General features: G+C 46.9%; 3 protein-coding genes across 8 annotated transcripts in view; 2 read left to right on the top strand and 1 right to left on the bottom strand.

Moving 5' to 3' along the window:
• HDGF (heparin binding growth factor) overlaps positions 1-8,879 on the top strand; it is a 303,843-nt gene that overhangs the window by 196,771 nt on the left and 98,193 nt on the right. The gene's annotated exons all lie outside the window — the stretch shown is intronic.
• LOC115457592 (interferon-stimulated 20 kDa exonuclease-like 2) overlaps positions 1-8,879 on the top strand; it is a 100,204-nt gene that overhangs the window by 68,597 nt on the left and 22,728 nt on the right. The window lies entirely within an intron of this gene.
• The window catches only part of LOC115457588 (protein RRNAD1-like), a 28,500-nt gene that overhangs the window by 5,842 nt on the left and 13,779 nt on the right, over positions 1-8,879 (bottom strand). The window lies entirely within an intron of this gene.

Below are 8,879 nucleotides of genomic sequence, written 5' to 3'. Positions count from 1 at the left end.
CAGGGAGCAGCAGCAGTCTATTTGGCTGGTGGGGCCAGCATCACTGCCAGCAAAGTAAAAGAGAATCCAAGAGGGGGCCCAAGCCCACATTTTGGGAGTCCAGTTGTTAAAGTAGCCATGGGGAGGCCTACTTTAACAACCGGCTCCCAAAATTCTTAAAAACTTAACAAACGGCTCTCGCGAGCCCGTGAGAGCCCGCTCCAGCACACCACTGCCTAGAATCGTCCCTATGGTGTCTCCCTCCAGAGGCTGCCTCTGGCCACCAGGTGTCACTGTAGGAGCTGGGCACATGACAGTGCCTGGTTCCTTTATATTTTGGATAAAAGAACTTTGGATGCTGTTCTTCAACGGATGACTCAAAATCAATACAACTGAATATTGCAAAAACAGAAGTTATGATTCATCTGTTACTATGCCTATTAACCTGTCCTTGTTAGAAGTAATTGTTCAGACATATATACAAGTGAAACATTTGGGAATTTTGTTAGACTCTGTATTCTCATTTACAACCCACGTGTAAGCTTTAATTTGGAATGTGTACTTCAAGATGCGTATGCTGTGTAAATTGAAACCTTTATTTCTGTGTAGGAAGATATAGTGGAATTAGAAAAGGTACACAGAAGGGCGACGAAAATGATAAAGGGGATGGGATGACTTCCCTATGAGGAAAGGTTGAAGCGGCTAGGGCGCTTCAGCTTGGAGAAAAGACGGCTGAGGGGGAGATAGGATAGAGGTCTATAAAATAATGAGTGGAGTGAAACGGGTAGACATGAATCGTTTGTTTACTCTTTCCAAAAATACTAGGACTAGGGGGGCATGCGATGAAGCTACAAAGTAGTAAAATTAAAACAAATTGGGAGGAAGTGACGTCGCGGACCTGAATGGCTGCCTAGGTTCGTTGCTCCACTGCACCCCACTCCTTTCGTAGCTAAAATAAGCGTTATTTTGATCCTCTATCGGGAAACAATTGATCGCATTGAACAACACTTACAGTGCTGAAGCAGACGAGCCCATTCTTTGCAACGGCGATGGCGGCTTCGAGGAAGGAGAGTGAAAGGCTTTCCAGTCGGCAAACCGCCAAAAATTTGCGCCGCCATGTGCTCGCGTCTGATCTTGCTTCGCATTCCGACTCCGATTCGGCCCCGTCGCTGTCTGAGGCTGGTGCAGTTTCGGCGAAGCGTGGGCTTGCTAAGGACTTGACAAAGTGTCTGAAGGAAATTCGGGAGGAAATTAAAAGCTCAAAAGACGAGATCCTGGAGAAAATGGACGCCCTGAGAGTGGACCTCCGAGAGTTGGGAGGCAGGGTAGAAGAGCTCGAGGCCCGTACGGATGAGCATGAGGCAAAGTTTGGCGAAGCAGAGGCGCGCAGCACGAAACTATTTGAACTATACACAGACATGCAGTACAAAATAGACGATCTGGAGAATCGTGGGCGAAGGAACAACTTGAGATTTCGGGGGGTCCCAGAGGTAGGGGACAAAGAAGATGCCGTTGCGATTGCGAAAACCCTGTGCAGTAAGCTGTTGGGAACGGAGGAGATTGCTATTGAGAGAGCTCATAGAGCACTGGGGAAAAAACTAGAAAATAGACCCAGAGACATTGTCGTCTGTTTTGCCTCCTTCATTGTAAAAGAGCAGGTGTTGCAGCAAGCAAGACAGACCCAGCATATAGACTTTAATGAAGCACAGGTGAAAGTCTTCCAGGACCTGTCTGCTCATACTCTGTTTTTGAGGCGAGAAATGAAGCCAGCCCTGGAGATACTAATTAAGCACAAGATCCCTTATCGTTGGGCATTTCCCTTTGCCCTTTGCTTTCTGGCGGGAGGGAAAATGCATCGAGCTCGTACTATGGCGGAGACCTGGCAGATTCTGAAAAATGAGGGATTGGTGACAACAGAAGCTCCTGTAGCGGAGTTGGCTGACTCAACGCGCACCAAATTGCAGCAATGGAAGAGAGTGCCAAACAAATCTAAGAGCACCAGAGCTCTTTCTTGAACGGATTATAATCTTCTGGGACCTTGCACCGCAGTTAACAAAGCTGTTTTGGTACCTAAGGGAGCGCCTCAACGCTGTTATATGTTTCTGTTTACAGCATTATTTTTTTTCTCTGCAAGGAAAGTTTTACATGCATGCATGGGAGACGTGTTTAGTGAAGGCGTAGAAGGGTGAATATGTAAGAGGAGAACAGGGGGATGAGAGATCAAAATAGATTTGTTTGAAAACGAAGAGTTGGGGGTGGGAGTTGTAGACGGGGGGAACCGGGGGTAGTCTTTGGGGAGTGTGTTCTTTCTCTCTTTTCTCCTAGCTTAGGAGTGATGTCCTGGGCTAGTGGTGGGAGTCAGGGGGGGATGGGGATTAAGATGGCGAAAAGACCGTCAGTAGGGGAGAGAGTTTTCCGAGGGAGGAGGGGGGGGAGGGGGGATTTGGTTGAGAGTCAGTTCCTTCTGTTATTCATGTTTGCTTACCGGGAAAAACCAAATGACAAACTTTAAGATTCTTACATACAATGTTAAAGGGCTGAATTCTCCACATAAAAGACATGCTCTGTGGCGTGAACTCAGTTTGTTGCATCCGCAAGTGGTCTTTGTGCAGGAGACTCATCTGTTAAAAAGACATGAGGGGGTTGTATCCTCTAGACAATACCCGAAAATGTATTTTGCTTCTGATGTAAAGGAGGCCAAGAAAAGAGGGGTGGCCATTATGTTTCATAAGAATGTACAGGTGCAAATATTGCACCAAAAGAGGGATTCTGAGGGCCGATTTCTCTTCTTGCATGTCATGCTGGAACAAGAAGAATATACCCTAGCATGTGTTTACGCCCCAAATGAGAGGCAGGAAAAATTCTTTGTTCATCTTCAAAAGGAGTTACAGATTTTTGCTCGAGGCAAATTGCTGGTGGCAGGGGATTTCAATGCCACCATGCAGCCTGGGATAGATAAATCTGCCTCTCCGACCCCTCTTGACTATAAAATTGCCCAGGCCTTAAGGAACTTTGTGGATGTTATGGGATTGTACGATGGTTGGAGGCTGGGGCACCCCAGAGGAAGAGATTACACTTTCTATTCACATGTTCATCTCTCCTATTCTAGACTTGACTATGTCTTTTTGGATAAAACTTTGACAGATGGGGGAGGTGATACTAACATAGGCTCTATCACAATATCTGACCATGCACCGGCCTGGGCAGTTCTTCCTTCATTGAGGGGGGAGCACAGGGACTGCAGATGGACATTTAACAACTGTCTGTTGCAGGACCCAGACATTGTAGCCAATTTTAAACCAGTCTTGAAGGAGTACTTTGATAATAACTTGGACTCTGGACCGTCTCTGGGCATTGTCTGGGATGCCTTTAAAGCAGTTTCGAGAGGATATTTTATTAAGTGTGCTAGTCAGAAATCCAGAGTGCATAAAGAAAGTTTGAAACAGTGTATGGAGAGAGTAACTGTCTTGGAGCAGGCCTACAGGGCTTCTGGCTCAGTGTCTGCCTATCGAAAGCTGCAAACGGGACGCTTGGAGTTGAATGCGTTACATGAAGACAGTTTGAAATTTGTGAATGCGCGTTTGAGGCAAGTACAGTATGAATGTTCTAACAAGCCGGGGAGAGTGCTTGCGGCAAAACTTAGAAAGTTGAGAGTAGATAGACAAATTCTGCGAGTGAAGGACGATAGGGGCGCCATGTTGCATAGCTCTGCCCAGATTAGGGATCGCTTTGCCAAATTTTATGAGACTCTTTATGAGAAGGATGCTGATGTACAGACGGGGGAAATTGATGGATATTTGAAGGATAGGAAATTACCAGTTTTGTCGGCAAAACAGCAGTTAGAGCTGGATGCCCCTGTGACGACGGACGAGGTGTTGCAGGTAATTAAAGCATTACCGACGGGGAAGGTGCCGGGCCTAGATGGCTTCACGAATGAGTTCTTTAAGACCTTTGCTGAGGTGTTGGTACCCTACTTGGTGTTGATACTTAATTCGGTTAGGGAGGGAGTTTCCTTTCCAAGGACGATGATGGAAGCTTGGGTGGCGGTTATCCCGAAACCTGATAAGGACAAAACTGACTGTGCTTCTTATCGTCCTATTTCTATATTGAATACAGACATAAAAATTTTAGCTAAGGTACTCGCCAATCGTCTGGGGAGGATTCTTCCTGAGTTAATCCACCCGGATCAGGTGGGCTTTGTTCCGCAGAGACAGGCAATGGATAATATACGCAGAACTATAGATCTGCTCTATGCGGCTCAGAGGACTACTACTACTACTACTATTTAGCATTTCTATAGCGCTACAAGGCATACGCAGCGCTGTACAAACATAGAAGAAAGACAGTCCCTGCTCAAAGAGCTTACAATCTAATAGACAAAAAATAAATAAAGTAAGCAAATCAAATCAATTAATGTGAACGGGAAGGAAGAGAGGAGGGGGTAGGTGGAGGCGAGTGGTTACAAGTGGTTACGAGTCAAAAGCAATGTCAAAGAGGTGGGTTTTCAGTCTAGATTTAAAGGTGGCCAAGGATGGGGCAAGACGTAGGGGCTCAGGAAGTTTATTCCAGGCGTAGGGTGCAGCGAGACAGAAGGCGCGAAGTCTGGAGTTGGCAGTAGTGGAGAAGGGAACAGATAAGAAGGATTTATCCATGGAGCGGAGTGCACGGGAAGGGGTGTAGGGAAGGACGAGTGTGGAGAGATACTGGGGAGCAGCAGAGTGAGTACATTTATAGGTTAGTAGAAGAAGTTTGAACAGGATGCGAAAACGGATAGGGAGCCAGTGAAGGGTCTTGAGGAGAGGGGTAGTATGAGTAAAGCGACCCTGGCGGAAGATGAGACGGGCAGCAGAGTTTTGAACTGACTGGAGAGGGGAGAGGTGACTAAGTGGGAGGCCAGCAAGAAGCAGATTGCAGTAGTCTAAACGAGAGGTGACAAGGGTGTGGATGAGGGTTTTGGTAGAGTGCTCGGAAAGAAAGGGGCGGATTTTACGGATGTTGTAAAGAAAGAAACGACAGGTCTTGGCGGTCTGCTGGATATGAGCAGAGAAGGAGAGAGAAGAGTCAAAGATGACCCCAAGGTTTCGAGCTGAGGAGACAGGGAGAATGAGAGAGCCATCAACAGAAATAGAAAATGGGGGGAGCGGGGAGGTGGGTTTGGGGGGGAAAATGAGAAGCTCGGTTTTGGTCATATTTAATTTCAGGTGGCGTTGAGACATCCAGGCAGCAATGTCAGACAAGCACGCTGAAACTTTGGTTTGGATGCAAGGTGAGATATCAGGGGTAGAAAGGTAGATTTGGGAGTCATCAGCATAGAGGTGGTAGGAAAAGCCATGGGATGAGATTAATGAACCAAGGGAAGAAGTGTAGATAGAAAAGAGGAGGGGACCAAGAACAGAACCCTGGGGTACGCCGACAGGCAGAGGGATAGAAGTAGAAGAGGATCCACCAGAGTGAACACTAAAGGTGCGGAGGGAGAGGTAGGAAGAGAACCAGGAAAGGACAGAGCCCTGGAATCCAAGTGAGGACAGGGTATCGAGAAGTATGCTGTGATCGACAGTGTCAAAAGCAGCGGAAAGATCAAGAAGAATGAGGATGGAATATTGACCTCTGGATTTAGCCAGTAATAGGTCATTGGAGACTTTAGTAAGCGCAGTTTCGGTTGAGTGGAGAGGGCGAAAACCAGATTGTAATGGGTCAAGAATAGCATGTGAGGAGAGAAAATCAAGGCAGCGGCGGTGAACAGCACGCTCAAGTAATTTGGAGAGAAAAGGAAGGAGGGAGATGGGTCGGTAATTAGAGGGACAAGTAGGGTCAAGTGAAGGCTTCTTAAGGAGAGGTGTGACCACAGCATGTTTAAAGGCAGCAGGGACAGTCGCAGTGGAAAGTGAGAGGTTGAGAATGTGACAGATAAAAGGAATAAGAGTAGGAGAGATGGCATTAAGAAGGTGGGTGGGAATGGGATCAGAGGAACAGGTGGTACATTTTGAGGAAGAAAGGAGAAGTGTAGTTTCCTCAATAGTAACTTCAGGAAAGGAGGAAAGGGAATGAGGGGAAGGAGAGAGAGGGGAACGGACTAGTGGAGGGAGAGCTGGTGAGGTAGAGAAAGCAAGGTTTATCTTTTGAACCTTGTTGTGAAAGAATTCAGCAAGGGTCTGAGGAGATAGTGAAGGGGGAGTTGGGGGAGGGGGCACCTTGAGGAGAGAGGAAGGCTTGTCCGATGGTGTTGCTAGGCCTGGATGCTGAAAAGGCCTTCGATCGGGTTCATTGGGGGTACTTAGACTCTGTCCTGAATAGATTTGGGATAGGTCCCTTCTACCGGGCCTGGATTCAGGCTTTATACACTTCGCCGCAGGCTTGTGTAAAAATTAATGGGGGGCTTTCTGGTGCGTTTACCCTGGGGAGAGGAACTAGACAGGGTTGTCCGCTTTCCCCACTGCTCTTCGCTCTGGCCATGGAGCCGTTAGCGGCGGCTATAAGAGAAAATGTGGACATTAGTGGTATACCCGTGGGAGCTCATGAGTATAAAATCGCATTATTTGCTGATGACGTGCTCATGTCTTTAACCAAACCACTGATCTCCTTACCCAATTTGATTAAAGAAATAGAGCGATATTCTCAGATATCTGGTTATAAATTGAATGCTTCTAAGTCCATGGGATTAGAGGTGGGTATACCGCCACAGATGAAAGCAGTGTTGAAAACCTCATTTGCATTTAAATGGTCAGACAGAGACATACGCTATCTGGGGGTTAGGATCCCTAGAGATCTCTCGGAATTATTTGCACTCAATTACCTGGACCTTCAGAGGGCTCTACGTACAGATTTGGATAGGTGGGCTAACATAGGCTTGTCTTGGTTGGGCCGAATTGCGGCAATTAAAATGAATATTCTGCCGCGCCTCTTGTACTTATTTCAGGTTTTACCATTGCGGGTTTCTCGGTCCTTTTTGTCTAGCTTACAGGATATGTTGATTAGATTTACGTGGAACCGGAAGAAGCCGAGGTTACCAAGGGCCCTACTATACAAGAGTACGCAGGTTGGAGGGCTGGGGGTGCCTAACCTATATTGGTACTACGGAGCTGCACAGGCCAGGTCAGCTGTTGAATGGTTCAGGTGTGAGGACCACAAGCTGTGGGTACACATAGAGCAGTCTTTGATAGGGTCCCGTAAGTTGGGGCATTTAATGTGGCTCGCGGATAAATATCGAGGACAGGTTGCTAGATTTCCTCCGCCGGTGCAGGCCACTTTTTACTACTGGGATCTTATGTTTCCGGAGAGATGTCCTCCTGTCTCGGGACTGGCGCCAATAGTGGACAATCCTCTATTCGAGCCGGGAGTGGGGAGCACGCCGTTTAGCAAATGGGTGAAAGTAGGTCTTGATATGCTAGGGCAGCTCCATATTGGAGAGAATTTGATCCCTTTCGCGACATTACAGGAAGATTATAAACTTAACCCTAGTGACCAATACGGCTACTTGCAGTTGCAACACTTCCTGAAGGGGGCTATATACGGTAAGTGCTTAGGGAGGGAGGTGCACCCGATGGAGGAGATCTGTGTAACCCCTAGGAGTACACGTGGGATGATTACTTACCTGTATCGAGTGCTGGCGTCGCGACAAATTCCATCCTTGGTACATAGGAGGAAGTGGGAGCAGGAATTGCAGTTCGTCCTTTCGGACGGGGAGTGGTTGAAAATAGAGAGGGGGATATTGCGATCAGCCTCTGCTGTGTATATGAAAGAAAATGCCATTAAAGTGTTTTACAGATGGTATCTTACTCCGGCTCGCCTGAGCCATATGTTTCCTGCAATGCCAAAAACATGTTGGAGACAATGCGGTGAAGTGGGGACTATGGGACACATTTGGTGGACTTGCACTAAGGCAAAGGCCTATTGGAAGGGCGTGCAGTCACGTCTTCAGAGGTGGGTGGGAAAATCTGTGCATTGGCATCCGCTGGTCTTTATACTGGGGCAGAGGCCCGAGGGGTTGATAACTCACCAATGGTTGCTAGCGAGGGGGGCCTTGCATGCAGCTCGGCTTAATTTAGCTCAACATTGGAAATCTCCAGGGGTTCCCTCTCTGGTAAAGTGGATCACCAAAGTACGCTATATCTGTGAGATGGAGAGACTGATGGCTGTTAAAAACAGAATGTTGCCGAAATGGGAAAAGATATGGACCCCCTTTTTGAATGCACGTTCTGGTTGACGGAGGGGTGGATGAGGGATAGAGGGAACTGACGGGGGGGGGGGGCTAGGGGGGTACACATGGGGGGGGACAAGACAAAGTAGGGGGGGGTCGGGTTGGAGAGGGTAGGAACTAATCTGTAAAAATAAAAAAATATTTGGAGTCAAAATGATAGTAGACCTAGAGCGGACACAAATAATGTTCATGTTGACCTGTTTGTTTATAAGTTCCTGTTAGATACGCCATGCTTTGTACAAAATAGTACTGTATGGAACTGCATATGCTTTATTATGTGTTAACAATATCCAATAAAGACTTCTATAAAATAAAATAAAAAAATTAAAACAAATTGGAGAAAATTTTTCTTCACTCAACATGTAATTAAACTCTGGAATTCGTTGCCAGAGAATGTGGTAAAGGTGGTTAGCTTAGCAGGGTTTAAAAAAAAAAGGTTTGGACGGCTTCCTAAAAGAAACGTTCATAGACCATTTTTAAAATGACTTGGGGAAAAGCCACTGCTTTTTTCTGGGATGAGCAGCATAAAATGTACTGCACTGTTTTGGGATCTTGCCAGGTACTTGTGACCTAGATTGGCCACTGTTGGAAACAGGATGCTGGGCTTGATCGACCTTTGGTCTGTCCCAGTGTGGCAATACTTATGTACTAATACGCAAGGCTACTCGCAATGATGAGGGTCTCAGAAAAATACCTGCAACCC

This window comes from Microcaecilia unicolor, chromosome 14, assembly GCF_901765095.1.
Source record: "Microcaecilia unicolor chromosome 14, aMicUni1.1, whole genome shotgun sequence".
NCBI classification, from domain to species: Eukaryota; Metazoa; Chordata; class Amphibia; order Gymnophiona; family Siphonopidae; genus Microcaecilia; species Microcaecilia unicolor.
The sequence above is the reverse complement of the archived record's forward strand: the minus strand, read 5'-3'. Positions and strand labels throughout refer to the sequence as shown.